The sequence below is a fragment of the Narcine bancroftii genome, chromosome 8, assembly GCF_036971445.1.
Source record: "Narcine bancroftii isolate sNarBan1 chromosome 8, sNarBan1.hap1, whole genome shotgun sequence".
In the NCBI taxonomy this organism is placed as follows: domain Eukaryota; kingdom Metazoa; phylum Chordata; class Chondrichthyes; order Torpediniformes; family Narcinidae; genus Narcine; species Narcine bancroftii.
This window is the reverse complement of record NC_091476.1, coordinates 35136765-35153189: the sequence shown is the minus strand read 5'-3', so window position 1 is coordinate 35153189 and position 16425 is coordinate 35136765.

The window sequence follows — 16425 nt, the reverse complement described above, 5'->3', positions numbered from 1 at the left end:
TATATATATATATTAAAAGAACCTGCAGACTTCTGGAAAAGGGTCTTGTGGACAGATGAGACCAAGATTAACTTGGTATCAAAGTGATGACAAGAATTCAGAGGTGTATAGAAACATTTTATCTGCTCAAGTACAAGCAAATGCCTCCAAACTCATTAGACGGTGCTTCATTCAAGACAATGATCCCACACATATTGATAAAGCAATGAAGGAGTTTTTCAAAGCTAAAATCTGGAAAATTCTTGAATGGCCAAGTCAGTCACCTGTCCTAAATCCAATTGAGCATGCTTCCAAATGCTGAAGAGAAAACTTAAGGGGATAGCCCCCAAAACAAGCAGGAGCTGAAGATGGCTGCAGTAGAGGTGTGGCAAAGCATTAGCAGAGACAATACTCAGCATCTGGTGATATTGATGAATCACTGATATCAAGCAGTGCAACAAAGCACTAAATATAACTACTTTAATATACATACCATTGTTCCATCCCAAATATTATAGTGCCCTCAAATGAGGAGACTATGTATAAAAAGTGCTGTAATTTCTAAATGGTTAATATAGGCAAATAACCATGAATAAAATCTATAATGTACACTTTAATCTCATGTGAATTGCTTAATTACAAATTTAAAACTGTTGGGAAAAGGGGAAAATAAATGAAAACATGACTTTGTTCCAAATATTTTGGACACTGCACATGATCACAGGGAAAAAAATGCACAGTTTATACCAACGGCACCAAAGTCGGGATTGAACTGGAGTCTCTGCTACTATGAGGCAGCATTTCTATCATCTGTGCTACCATGCCCCCTGAAATCAGGTGAAAAGTCCAGATGCCTCAAGATTTGATCCTTTTTAAGTCACCTGCAAATCAATGATAAAAAAAATTACACCTTAAATTTTCTGGGGCTATTTATGATTTAGTTGTTGATAACTATCTTTAATGTTGATGTGAAGGTTGTAATCTGGTGATAGTGAGAAATACTTATCAGATAAAAGGCATGGTTTACGACGGTATTAATTTTGTTTCCATGTGAAGGAATTTATTGACAATGATCTGTATGCTTTCGCTTTTCTCCTAATTGCACATTGCGACTCTCCCACCGAGAAGGCAGGTTGCGTGTTTGAATGAAAGAATAAAGAAAAGAACTTCTGTTCATGTAGTGACTTTCACAATCCAATCATCCAAAAACACCATAGTTCGAGAAACACTTCTCAAGTGCACTGAGAACATCAAAACACAGCAAGCTCCCATTTTTAGCACAGATCATCCTTTCAGTTTTCATTGAATGAAGTGCTCTGATTCCCAAATTAGCAAAGTTATCCTTTATAGGAGCATCAAAAGCACCACTAGTTTGAAAGGCATCTTATTTTTCTGCTGAATTTTATTGTAAATGAATAATGTCATTGTGCTCTTGGATCATTTTTTGGGCAATAAGTCCAGATCTGAAGCAACAGATTTGAATATTTGTCACATATAATGTAATGATAAAATAATTCTATTAAATTAAGCCATCTCCACACTTCCACAGCATGAAATGGATGGCTTAGTGGTCAGTAACTACACATATAGAGGATCAAATGTAAATTCTTCCCAAAATATCCAAAATTTATTTTCACTTTTAAGGTAAAGCCATTTGTTTCCGATTTGATGAACATCTAATTAGCAAGACCATCTTAGGCTTGCAAAATAGTGATATTCCTGTTATGGCATTCCTCCACACGAAGCTCCCGTTGCCATGGAAATTATTTTAACAGAACAAATGTGATCTTCAGAGCAGTTTTTCACCCTACATTGTATGACAAAACAATTCTCCAGTGGAACAGATGTTTTGCAAGAATAATTTCACTTCTTTTGATTTATAAAATGTGTAACTTTGTAATTGACACCAATGCTCAAGGAAGGGAAATGGCCTTGTAAATATCACCTTTGTTTTAAATCATGTTATTTTAGTTGCATTGATTCAAATGAAAATTAAGTCAGTTCTTATATTTTTTATTTATCTCATCGTTTATTCTAAATTTTCACACTCAACCTATACCTTCCACACACGCCGCTCTCAGCAACATCCTGCCTGCATTCGCATTCGACTCACTTCATGCTCACAAACTTTGGGTAAAGAAAAGATGGCTCAACAGCTTGGTTCTTCTTCATAAGATAGTACAGAATGGAAGGCAGTCACTGGACAGAAACAAAACCCTGCTATCTCAGTGTCTCACTGAGCTGCAGGAGGCAATTCTCATCCCCATAGGCAAAGAGAACACTGAGGCACAAACACCTCTCAAAACACAATTCAATAGATACGCTCACAAACAGCTCTGTGACAACACTTTCTTTCACTTGAGCTAAACTACAAGTTAAATGTGCATTGCAGCACAATGCACAATGTACTCAAAGGTACATTGGGCACAGACTGTGTTCCACTCTGTTTTGACTTTGCATCTGAGGGAAGATCCCATGTTTCCCTTTGTCCAGCAAGGCAGAATAAAGATGGAGGAAGAGCAGTAAATGGAGGAACAAGAGAGAAAAGCAGAAAAGACGAATAATATTCACAATGAAGAATGATGACCACTATGTATGATTGCTCCTGCTGCCTCACCTGTCAGCACCTCAGACACTGGCAGTGCAATGAATTAATTAAGTAAGTTGATAGGCGCATGGATTGGTAAGAGACAGGAAATGTGAGTGGGGCAAGTAGTGGGCAACTTGTGTGAGCCATTGCCAGCACTGGGGTGACCTACAGAACTATACTGGCCCAGAGGATTCAAATGAGGACAACATTTGAGAGATTTTTTACAAGGTAGGCACGAAATGTTTAACACGTTGACAGGTCTGTGGAAGATGACATATGCATGGAGGAGTCCTTCTCTTGCCAACTTTTACAGCTCCACTGTAGAAATTATCCTGTCCAGATGCATCACAGTTTGGTATCGGAACTGCCCAGACCAAAAAAAAAACTGTTGAACAGAGAAGAGATCACAAAACCCAACCTCCCCTCCACTGACTCTGTTTTATTACTACCCCTGCTGTCTTGGGAAAGCGGCATATTTTAAAGGACACATCCCAATTATTATTTCCTACCCAATGAAATGAAACATCTGGTTTTTTTTTTGCTTTATGCATGGACTTACATATGACAGGGGCACCATCAAAAGTGGTTGCTTTAGCAGAGGAGTGTTCAACATAATGATCTCATCTCAATGCTATGAATAAAGTGAACTGTGATGTTTCCACTAACAAAACATCTGTTCTTCACTAATGTTCTCCATGAATTGGCCAATACATCAATGATCTAAAGTGAACCACACTGGGAGTTCCAAGAAGGATTTCTCAGGGCTAAATAAGTGTGGATTTCACTTGCACAAAGTGTTAACTGTCAGTCCATCTCCCAAACCTTGCATATCAATCTGACCAATGCATTCTGATGTTCACTTCTCTCAGCTGCATTGGCTTTGTTGCTAAATTACCACCATCAACATTGAAAAGTCTAAATCTTTTAATTTCCTGATCAATGCAGATAGACCTGTAAAACAGTGGGTGAAGGATATAATGTGTTATCAGGACTCCTTCAATTGTTGTCTATCGGTGTGCTGTGCTGGAAACTTTGAGTCGATGGAGGGGAGATGAGCTTTGTTTGGAGATCATGACTTCATTTTGAAGAAATGTTGCTTACTAAGATAGTCCCTTCCTGCTCATTCAGAAGAAACCCACTATTCAACTGGAAAATTAAACTGCAGTTGATGGCCCTCCACTGGAACCTTTCACTGGGCTCCAGATCATTTTGGTCTTGTTGGACTACTTGTCTCTGCTTCCTGGCATTTCAACTCCAGGTTACTTTGTTTTTCTTTCTAAGACATTAGCCTTGTCTTCTGTTGTCCATGTTCTTCACATGTAGCAGCACAACTCAACGAAGTTGAGCCTTATTCTGAAGGGTGTCCCAGACTAATGAGAGGGACAAATAGTGTTCTCCAAATCTACCTTTGTATGGCTCTCATTGTTTTTCTACTTATTGAGAAGATGTCGGAATGAAAAACAGGTGTGAGAAGTTATGGATTTAGGTAGTAATCTTAGATATAAGGAACCTTGCCTCAGAAAAGTCTTGGACACTACAGAAGTCCAGCATGGTAGACACAAACAGGATAACAATTCGGACTTTAGATTACCCAGTAAAATTTCTCCCGTGATTCAGCTACTTCCTAAATTTCCATTTAAGACACAAAAAATCCACAAAATACAATTCAACAATCTTCAAGAGGTTTTTAAACTCAAAATGCATAATTTTAAGGTCTTGTATTTCTTCTTTGATCTGATCAATACTCAATAAAAACTCAAATTCTGAAAAACATTTTAAATAAACTGATAAATAAACTTAATGGTTTTATCAGCTCTCATAATTGCCTCTTTCTGTGGGAATACTGACTGACCTGCTGAACATTTCTAGCATTTGCAGCAACCATGGATTTGCTTTCATTTTGGGAGGTTTATGGTTTTAGAGCATAAGGTTTGAGCCTTCTGATGTCACATGGATATAACGCCTTGTGCTTCCTATTAGAAAAACAGAAATTGGATTGAAAGAAACAGTCAATTGAATTTACACAATTGACAATTATTAAACAAATTTGTCAATTCACCAGATCATAATTTATTTCAAGTTTTACCTTCTGCAACATCAGCACTCAGAAAATTTTAAAATAACCATATTTATAATTAGATTTTTATAATTAAAAATCTGACTTTAAATTGCAATTTAATTCGAAGTTGCTTATATCCAGAAGTGGCATATAAATGTATGATTTCATTTCATTATGACTTGGGTTACTGATCATTGTTTAATAATTCTGTACCACAAATGAGTCTTTCATACAACAGAGCACTGACAGGGAAACAAAAGCAGATGCTGTGTCAACTAGATGTGGCCTCAACTTTAATACTACCTGTGAACTCATTCAGCATTTATCACAAACAGGTCAAACAAGTCAACGTTCAAACATTTTAAAATAGAGAGCAATAAAGATGGAGAAAATAATTTAAACATTACCTTTATTTGATTGTCATTTTTCTCTTTTGTGATTTAAACTTATTGTTAATTTTACATACCCGTGTAACTGAAGCAAACAAAAGGAATCTCTGTGCCTTTGAGACGGTATGTGTATGACAATAAACTCTCATTTTACCATATAGATGGTTTCCTCTCTTCATGCAACTCTGTAAATGTCAAACATTTTTCTTTCTTTCTTTCTTTGGCTTGGCTTCGCGGACGAAGATTTATGGAGGGGGTAAAAAAGTCCACGTCAGCTGCAGGCTCGTTTGTGGCTGACCAGTCCGATGCGGGACAGGCAGACACGATTGCAGCGGTTGCAAGGGAAAATTGGTTGGTTGGGGTTGGGTGTTGGGTTTTTCCTCCTTTGCCTTTTGTCAGTGAGGTGGGCTTTGCGGTCTTCTTCAAAGGAGGCTGCTGCCCACCAAACTGTGAGGCGCCAAGATGCACGGTTTGAGGCGTTATCAGCCCACTGGCGGTGGTCAATGTGCCAAATGTCAAACATACATTGGAATATATTATCTCCTATATCTTTTGAAGACAATGAAGCTAAAGTGTAGTAAACAGATCATTAACTAAGATTTGCATAGCAAGGGATTGGGCTCAATTGTAATCATAGTATAAAATGGTTTTGTTCAGTAACAATCACCTAACAAAGATGGAGGATTTTTCACATGCAATAGATTGGATAAGTAAAACACTTGCAAAGCTACAAGAATTACTTCTAAAAATAATTTATGACAGCATAATATAATTATAACTGTGTTTCACTGAGGAGAACTTCATCCTTTGGGACTATCAGTAGGCTGGAGTGAAACCTTTCATATCTATTACTAGGTTTTATAGTTCATTTGATAACAAAGTGAAAACAACATTAAAAGTGTCATTAAATTTCCAACAATCCTTTTAAAATATAGCAAATCTGAATTACATTTTTTTAAAAATATAATGGTAGTACCAGCAGCATATATATCTACAATCTATTCAAAAATGCATTAAATTTCAATAATCACTCTTTTATAATTAATTTCAGAAAACCATTCTAACATACACAGAATCCACATGGTAGTCCAAGTGATCATTCAGAAAATAACAGAAGCTTGTCCTCTCATTGATCACATTTAATTGTTTGCTATGCCTAACTATTAGATAAATGATGCCCTATCGCTTTCATGGGATTGTGTATGTGGACCCTGCCATACCCCATGGTAGCCACCTGAACTCTCATTTACCACTTACACCTACTAGCTCACAAAATCTTATTGATTCCCACTGTGGCTGTTCTTTGAGATGAAGGTGTCAGAATGTAGAATCAGAATCAGTATCAAAATGTATTGTCATGAACAAGAATCAAAATCCATTGAGTTGCTGCAAAATCACAGTGCAAACTTTCTTGTCTTGAGCATTGGCACCTCCATGCCAGATAGTGATGTAACCAGACAGAATGCTATCCATGGTACATTTGTAGTAACTACATAGTGCGTATAAAAACTAAGGCCATTTCCAAAATCATTATATCTTTAAAGCCTTGTGCTATTGGGAGCAAAATGATAATTCACATGAGACTGTACTTCTGCTCAACCTAAGTACAGTCTCATGTGAATTATCATTTTGCTCCCAATAGCACAAGGCTACAATCCCGAGTTGCAGACTGTGGTGCACTGTTAGCCAGAATCAGACACACACAAAGGTAAAGACTGTACAACAGGCTTTAATCTACAAGGACTTCCACAGAGCCAGGCTGGCTGTGGCTGCAGTAACTCTGAGTGAGGCCTGGGGAGGCTGGCGCTGGCTTATATCCCAGAGGGTGATTGACACCCGATCGGGTGGGACTTGATCCATTCAGGCTGACTGATTGACAGCCAGCCAGGTGTTGTCCTGTCCCCTTACACTCCTGCAGGTACAGAGGTTTGCCCCTGCAGTAGGCCGGTGGTGTACCATCACATACACCCCCTTCTTTAAAATTGTCCCGGAGGTGGGGAGGCAGTAACAAGGAATCACATCCACTATGTACATACAATATTTACAGGTTGAGACGATTTAGAGGCCGCTGGGGTCTCTGTGACCGTCGTAGGACTGTCTCCTAGTCACTGGTCAGAGGGGAAGTGGGGATGCTGGCGGTAGGGGTGTGTGTGGCTGGTGTGGTGCTGCGCGGAGGGATGGCCAGGGGGGCAGGGGTTGACGTATGCGGGTCATATTGGATGGGTGGGGGGGGGGCAGGTTTGACTCCTAAGGCTGAAGCAGGCCCCTGGTGGTCAAGGAGGCCCTGCTGCCTGGGGACGGGGATGTATGCCCGGTAAGCGTTGTCCTGGGTTGGAGGATGGCATGGTGTGGTGGATGCTCCTGCTGGTGCCAGGTCCCTGGTGGAGACGGTGTCCTCCCTGCCACTGCCAAACCTAATGTAGGCGTAGTTATGGTTTGCATGAAGGAGGAAAACCTGCTCTACTAGGTCTTCGGCCTTGTGTGTCCATACGTGCTTACGCAGAAGTTCCAGCCCCGAGGACGTGAGCCATGCTGGGAGTGACATTCCAGTCGCCGACCTCCTGGGGAACAAGAACAGATGTTCATGAGGCGTCTCATTGATAGCCTTGCACATCAGTGACCGAATGGCATGGAGCGCCTTGGGCAGGGCGTCCTACCAGTACTCAACGGCCCACTCTTTTGACCTGAAAGCCAGAGGACTGCCTTCTAGACCACCCCATTCTTGCATTCCACTTGCCCATTACTTCTCAGGTTATAGCTTGTCGTGCGACTGGTCGCGATGCCCCTTGCCGTCAGGTACTGGCGCAGCTCATTGGTCATGAAACTAGACCCCCAGTCACTGTGGATGAAGACGGGTAGCCAAAGATAGTGAAAACCTGCCCAAGGCCCTGATGACAGTGGCCATGGAGGTGTCCGGACAAGGGATGGCGAAAGGGATGCGTGAGTACTCGCCCACTACCGTGAGGAAGTAGACGTTTCGGTTCGTGGAAGGCAGAGGCCCTTTGAAGTCCATGCCGAGACGCTTGTAAGGCCGAGTAGCCTTTACAATGTCGGCTGGGGGGGGAGGGGTGTGGAAGAAGCGGGTTTTACACTCCGCACAGACCCGACAGGCCTCGGTCATGTCCCTGACGTCCCTGATGGTGTAATTCAGATATCGGGACTTAACATAATGGTACAACTGGGTGACGCCTGGATGGCAGAGGGATTCATGCAATGCCTGCAACCTGTCGTCATGCATAGATGCGCAGGTGCGAGAGAGGGCATCAGGGGAGTTGTTAAACTTCCCGGGGCGGTACTAGATGTCATAGCTGTAGGTTGCCAGCTCGACTCTTCGTCGGTTGCTAGGTGCAGCGTGCAGCAGCTGATGGCACCCGGAAGCGTGGGGAGCATCAAAAGGGTGGCCTGGCCATCCCCCACGTTAACCACATCATTCGCAACGTCGTCGGGGGCCCTCCGTGTCGGGTGCTACCTGGCCCAAGATGGCGGCGGCACGTGGGGGGCCGTTGTGTGGCTGGCCACCTTTCCCAGCCATGTTCGCTGCACCGGGGGAAGTGACATCATCAGGGCCGGTGGCAGTGACGTCGTTACGTCAGCCAGAAGTAAAGTCACACTGTGAGCTGGAAATGACGTCGCTGTAGTTCTCAGTGAGCGGCACTGGCAAGGGCAGGGGCTGGTGCAGATGCTCAGGGCACACATTGTGACGGGCTCTGGCAGGGCCGGATGTTGCGCAGTTGAAGTCGGAGAAGGGGAAGTCGTCGTGGGGACAATGGCGCCGCCCGGCACGCGCATGTGGGGGAGGTGGGGAGGTTATAGAGGGCCACTGAGCTGCCAGCAGGTTTAGAGAGGCACAATTTGCAAAGTGGCCTTTCTTGCCGCTTTGGAAACAATACCATTCCCTAGTTGGGCAGTTTTGGCACGATTGTCGATCTGACCCACACCAGGACCCACAGTACTTACAGGGGTTCCAGGCACCTGCCGCAGTGACGTTCCCCTCCGCAGCTCAGCCTGGGGCTGCAGCTGTAGTGTGAGAGAGCCGTGAGGGAGCCTGGGGGAACCTGGAATCAAAGGCTTCGACATGCAGGGCTGCTGCTTCCAGGGTTTGGACCACTTCCACAGTCCTGGTTAGGGCATAAATGTTGTCTTCCAACAGCTTCTGCTGGACGGCCCTCAAGCATAGCCCTCGGACGAAGGCGTCCCGGATCATCCTCTACACCTACCCTGGGTTCAGCCAGACATGGTCAGGCCAACTCTCGCAAGTGTCCCAGGTAATGCTCAGCTGTCTCCCCGGGTTGCTGGGCTCGGGTGTTGAGGAGGTACCTTGCATAGACCACATTCATGGGGGGCTTGTACAAGTTTTTGAGAGTGCCTATTGCACTCTTGTACGTGGAGCAGCCTTTGGTTACCTGGAAGGCACGGGGATCCAGCTTTGACCGGAGTAGGACCAACCTCTTCTGATCAGAGTCCAGGAAGTCGCCTTCATGTGCCTTGATGATTGCCTCGACCGCGTGCTGCCAGATCTTGAAGCGTGTCTGAGCTTTTGGGTGGTGTGGGTCAACCTTGAGGCTCCCTGTGCATAAGAGTTTTTCCATAGCTGCCGTGGGAAAATTTTGAGGATTAAATTGTGGTGCACTGTTGGCCAGAATCAGACACACACAAAGTTAAAGACTGTACAACAGGCTTTAATCCACAAAATCCTCCACCGAGTCAGGCTGGCTATGGCTGCAGCAACTCTGAGTGAGGCCTCGGTAGACCAGCGCAGGCATATATCCCGGAGGGTGATTGACACCCCGACCGGGAGGGGTTTGATCCATCCAGGCCGACTGATTGGCAGCCGGCCATGTGTTGTCCTGTTGCCTTACACTCCTGCAGGTACAGAGGTTGCTCCCTGCAGTAGGCCTGGGGTGTACCACCACACAGACCCTCCTGTACAATGTCTCCACAGGTCAGCCTCACCCTGTTGTCCCTCCTGCTTGGAGATGTTGCATTTTTGATGCCATTCATGGACTGTCCCACTCCTTAATTCGAGTGATGGTCCACCTGATAGCCAACAAGTTTGTATGGCATAGTCTAACAAAGCAGGTCACACATTGGACAAAGATGCGCACAACCTGCCAGTCTGGACATCTCCAGCCTTTACAGCGACTGCAGGGCAGATTCGACCACGTGTATGTTGATGTTGTCGTCACACTTCCCGTGTCACAAGGTACTTGTTAATGGTGATCAGCAGATTCACTAGGTAGCCAGAGACGATTCCTATGATGAACTCATTTGACAGATTCATGCACCAGATTTCGGCCTACCCACACACGTCAACTCCAACAGAGGCCCACAGTTTACCTCTGCACTCTGGGAGATTTTGTCACAACTGCTGGGAATGCAGCTCCACCACACGACAGCCTACCACCCGCAGTCAAGTGGCCTGGTAGAGCGGTTGCATAAGCATTTGAAGGTTCCACTGATGGCCTGCCTCCACTGACCTAATTGGGTGGACATGCTGCCCTGAATCCAGGGAATATGAACGGCACCCAAGGAGGATCTCAACTTCTCATCGGCCCAGTTGGTTTATGGAGCCCCGCTCATTGTTCCTGGGGAGTTTGTGCCTGCAGAATGCAGACAGGAGGTATCACTGACTGAAATCCTAGGCAGACTATGGGTGCAGCTTGGAAAACATGCCCCAGTTCCCACATCCCATGACACCCTTCATCCCAAAGGAACTCTGGGACTGTGAGTTTGTGTTCCCATGGGCCACCCTTACAGAGGCTGTATGAGGGCCCCTTCAGAGTGCCATGAAACGATTGTACAACTTGTGTACTGGACATTGTGGGGGAGGCATCCAAAGACATTTACGACTAACCAACTAAAGCTCGCTCGTCTCGACCTAGATCGGCGCTTGCCATGACCACCGATGTGAAGGCATGGACGACCGCCCAAGAACAGTGGACAGTAATGGCCCCAGAGGCTTGGCCTCCTATCGCCAGTTCTCGGGGGGGGATGGGGGTCAATGTAACGGCTCACCGAAGGCTTAATCGTACTGGCTCAGAAGGTTCCAAGTGAAGTCATGACATCACAATGTGATGATGTCATTTTGAACGTGCAGGGTTTTAAAAGCTGTGCTTGACTAAAGACAACTTTTGCTGAACTTCAACTCGACTACGTCTGATCATTTTCTCATTCTTCATTTTGCACTGTGACACAGTTGCTACATTCTTATATTTACAGAAGCACTTATAGTCTGCCTTTGTGCTTCTTAAATATTTTTACTCTCACATTCCATCTTCCTTTTCTTCATCAAATTTTTCCCATGTATTAAAATGTACTTGGTCTACAGCCATGCTACTACTTAAATTTATTTTTTCTAATTTAGACATACAGCACAGTAACAGGCCTTTTTGACCCACAAGACCTTGCCACCCAATCAATCCCAATTGACCTACGTTTTGAATGGTGGAAGGAAATCAGAGCCCCCAATGAAAAAACACACACTCAGACATAGGGAAAACATTTAAACCCTAGTCCCAATCGCTGGCACTGAAGCAGCATTGCGCTAACCGCTACTCTGTGCACCACCCTGTTTCTGGCCGTTTCGTGAGCCCCATTCCACGATTTAACACCATCCTCAAAATCTCACGTCAGCCAAGGACAGATCACTGGATTTTGTGCCTTGAACAAATATATTTCATTTTGCAAATTGTGTATTATGCCTTTAAATGCTTGCCAATGGTTTATCTTTTAACACGATTTCCACAGCAATCCAGCCAAACGATGCCTCATAACTTTGCAGTTTCGGTTATTTTTTTAAGCCTCTGAGTCAGATTTAAATACTTTCATACACAATGTAAGATCATATTAAATTATGGTCACTCTTCGTGAAATGTTCCTGCGCAGATAGATTATTGATTAATCCTCTCTCATTACACAATACTGGACCTAAAATAACTTTTCTTCCCTCATTGATCTTGAAAATCACCTGATATATGTTCCATGAAATTAACCACCAGCTTACTTGCACTCATTTTACTTATCCTATTTATAGGTCGGTGAGTGTGGCATGGTTAGCACAAGGCAATTACAATGTCAGCAACTTGGGTTCGAACCTGCTGCTGTCTGTAAGGACAGGTTCTGCACGTCAGCATGGGTTTCCTCTGTCTGGTCCGATTTCCTCAATACAAAGATGTATTGAGTTAGTAGGTTGATTGATCACATGGGAGTATTTGGGCAGTGGGGGCTCGTGGCCTCGAAGAGCCTGTTACCATGCTGTGTCTCTGAATTAAATTCTGATTTCAAGTTTACATGGACCTCTAATTTGCTGATTTGCACCATGCCCAATGTAACAACAATTTGGTGGCCTACATATAACTCTCACCAAAGGTTTCTGTTCTTTCGTATTCTTTAGCCCCAAACAACAGTGGTTAGTACAACGCCTTTACAGCGCCAGTGATCGGGACTGCAGTTCAGATCCCACACTGTCTGTAAGGAATTTGGACGTTCTCCCTGTATCTGCATGGATTTTCTCCAGGGGTTCCTCCCACCATTCAGGTTAATTGGGTGTAACTTGGGCAACCCAGACTCATGGGCCGAAATGGCCTGTTTGTATGTCTATATTAAATTTTTAAATAAAACAGACTGATTCTATTTCCTTAATGTAATCTCCCAAGTCAAGCATGTTTCTCACCATTCTACTTATATTACCTTTTATTCTAAGGCAACTCATTTCCCTCCCTTTCCTTTATTCTTGCTGCATGTAGAATCTTTGGTATATTAAGTTCCCAGCTCGAGTACCCTCTCAGCCATATTGGATAATTAGATCATACTCGTTTACTCCAAATTATATTGTTCAATTATCCATATTATTGTAAATGCTGCATGCTTTCAGGTATAGATCCATAGTCATCAAGTTACACATAGCTCAGAAACAGACCCTTTAAGACCATTTGTGCTCAGCCTACATTAATCCCTTTATTTATTTCCCTCCATATTCTCATCAACTCCCTCAGCTTTATCACCCCCCCCCCCGCCACCCCCCAACACACACACACAGCAACACACACACACACCCAACCAAGGAATGAGTAGGAGTTTGGATGTTGGAGAAAACTGGAGCAATCCAAGAAAAACTCAAGCGGCATGATTAGCGTAGCGGTTAACACAACTCTGTTACAGCACCAGTGATTGGGACCAGGGTTCAAACCCATGCCATCTGTAAAGATTTTGTACGCTCTCCCTGTGTCTGCATGAGTTTCCTCTGGGGACTCCAGTTTCCTCCCACCATTCAAAACGGGGGTGTAGGTTAATGGGTGCAAATTGAGCGGCACGGACTCATGGGCTGAAATGACCTGTTACCATGCTGTATGTCTAATTTTTTTTAATTAAAAAAAAATACTTGTCACAGGATAAACATGTAAATGCAGTAGAGGCAGCTCTTGAGGTCAGCTGTATGGGCACCAATCTGTACCTCAATGTAAAAGTCCCAGTCAACATAATTTTCTCACTGTTCAATATAAATATTGGCTGTTGCGATTCATATTTTAACTTTTGTGTCCAAGTCTTTCTCCTCATTGTGGATAGCGCTTGTTTTGTATCCCTCGTTTCCCCATGCCCTGGTGATGTTGAAGTTCATGTCACTTTCTCTTTAAGTTCCACCTATAGCTATTAAGCCAAGTATAAACTTCGTGTGGAAGTTCATCACCGACCTCAGATTCTGCACCATTATCTTTAAAACCTTTAATAATTCTAGGCAATAAAGATGTTGCTTCCTGAACACTTTTGGGTGTATGTTATGTATTTTGAGCTGCTGATCACAAAAATTGCTTTAAAATATTCCTATCTCATATTAGATATTTGGGAGGTGGAGGGGTGATAGACAGGAGTTTCAGGGACATTATCACACCCAGGAGGCAGGAGGAGGGTAGAAGGGTGAGGGAAAGGAAACAGGCAGGAAGTGCAGGGCACCCTTGTGGTTGTTCCCTCAATAACGAGTAAATCATATTGGATACAGTTAGGGACGATGGCCTAACAGGGACAAGCCACGTCAGTCGGGTCTCTGGCACAGAGTCTCCTCCTGTGGCTAATGAAGAGGTGAGCTGTAGGGATAGGGGATTTGAGAGTTAGAGGGATGGATAAGAGGTTCTGTGAAAGAGATCAAGTATCCCGGATTCCATGTTGGCTCCCTGTTATCAAGGTCAAAGATAGCTAATTTCATGTCAATGGCCTTCTCAAAAGGACGAGTGAGCAACCAGATGTCATAGCCCATATAGGGACCAATAACATGGGTGAGGAGGTCCTGCATGGAGAGTTCAGGAGTTAGACACTAGGTTGAAGGACAAGACCTCCAAGGTTGAGATCTCAGGATTGCTACTTGTGCCATGCGTCAGTGAGGTTAGGAATGGGAAGATAATGCAGCTTAACATGATTAAATATATCATGTCTGAGAGAGGGCTTCAGGTTTCTGGATCATTGGGCTCTCTTCCAAGGAAGATGTGACCTACTCCAATGAGACAGTTTGCGTCTGAACTGGAGGGGAACTAGTATCCTTATGGATAGTTTTCCTGGTGCTGCTCCAATGGGTTTAAAGTATATTTGCAGGTAGTGGGGGGGGGGGGGGGAACCAGAGTGCCAGAGCAAATAGAGGAGTGGAGGAGGGAGAAAAAGTGGTGTGAAAATTGCATGCAACACAAGAAGTCAACGGGTTGTACATAGTGGAAATGTTTTCAGGTGCATTTATTTCAATGCAAGGAGAATTGTAGGAAAGGCAGATGACTTAGAGCGTGGATTAGCACATGGAATTATAACATTGTGGCCATTGTGAAACTTGGGTGCCAAGGGGCAGGACTGGCAGCTCAATGTTGTGGGCTTTCACTGCTTTAAACGCAATAGAATGGACAATGTAAAGGGGAGGAGCAGTATTGCTCATCAGGGAAAATATCATCCCTGTTCTCCAGTATATATATAGAAAAGAGAGCTCGTCTACTGAGGCCATATGGGTGGAGCTGAGGAATGCAAAAGGTATGACCACATTCAGCAGGTTGTTTTATAGACCACCCATTAGTGAATGAGAATTGTATGAGCAAATCTGTAGAGAGATGACAAACAGCTGCAGAAACACAAGGTTGTGATAGGAGGAGATTTTAATTTTTGACATATTGACTGAGACTCACATTCTGTAAAAGGGCTGGATGCCTTGGAGTTGTCAAATATGATCAGGAAAGTTTTCTAAATCAATATTACAAGGTACCAACTAGAGAGAATTCAATACTGGATATCCTGTTAGGGAACAAAACAAGGCAGGTGACAGAAGGATGTGCAGGGGAACATTTTAGGTCCAGTGATCATAATGCCATTAGTTTCAAGATAGAAAGTCTTATTTTGAGGAAATGAAAAAGAATCTAGAACAAGTTGTTTTTGGGCAAGACTATGCGAGGTAAGTGGAGGACCTTCAAAGGTGAAATTTTGAGAATACAGAATTTTTATGTTCCTGACAGGATTAAAGTCAAGGTTAGCAGGCATAATGAATGGGCCATGGTTTGAGGAATATTGGGGATCTAGTTTGGAAGAAGAGGTGTAAAGCAGGTAAAGGCAACATGGAACAAATGAGGTACTTGAGGAGCATAAAAATGCAAGAAAAAACTCAAAAAAATCAGGAAAACTAAAAGGAGACATGAGGTTTCTTTAGCAGACAATGTGAAGAAAAATCAAAGGTTTTTACAGTTATATTAAAAGCAAAATGATAAATCAAAGTAAATTGAGTATAGGAGTTGGCACATTATGTTAAAGTTGTATAAGACATTGGTGAGGCCAAATTTGGAGTGTTGTGTGCAGTTTTGGTCACCTAACTACAGGAAAGATATCAATAACATAGAAAGAGTGCAGAGAAGATTTACAAGGGCGCTGCTCAGACTTCAGGAACTGAGTTACAGGGAAAGGTTAAGCAGGTTAGGACTTTATTGCCTGGAAACATAGAAGAATGAGTGGAGATTTGATAGAGATATTTAAAATAATGAGGTGGATAGACAGAGTAAATGTAGATAGGCATTTTCCACTGAGGGTAGGTGAGATGCAAACCAGAGGTCACTGGTTAAGATTGAAAAGGGAAAATTTTAGGGGGAAATTCTTCACAGAGAGTGGTGAGCGTATGGAATGAGCTGCCATTTGAAGTGGTGAATGTGGTCTCAAATTTAACATTTAAGAAAAATTTGGACAGGTACATGGATGGGAGAGGTATGAAAGGCTATGGAGTGGGTGTGGGTCAGTGGGACAAGGCAAAAAAAAAAAGTTTGGCACAGACTAGAAAAACCAGAGTGGCCTGTTTCTGTGCAGTAATGTTCTATGGTTCTATAGCCTATTTATGTAATTTCCTGCCAATATTTTGTCTACTTTAAGCATAGAAAACAATGAAAGGAATGGACTCGAGA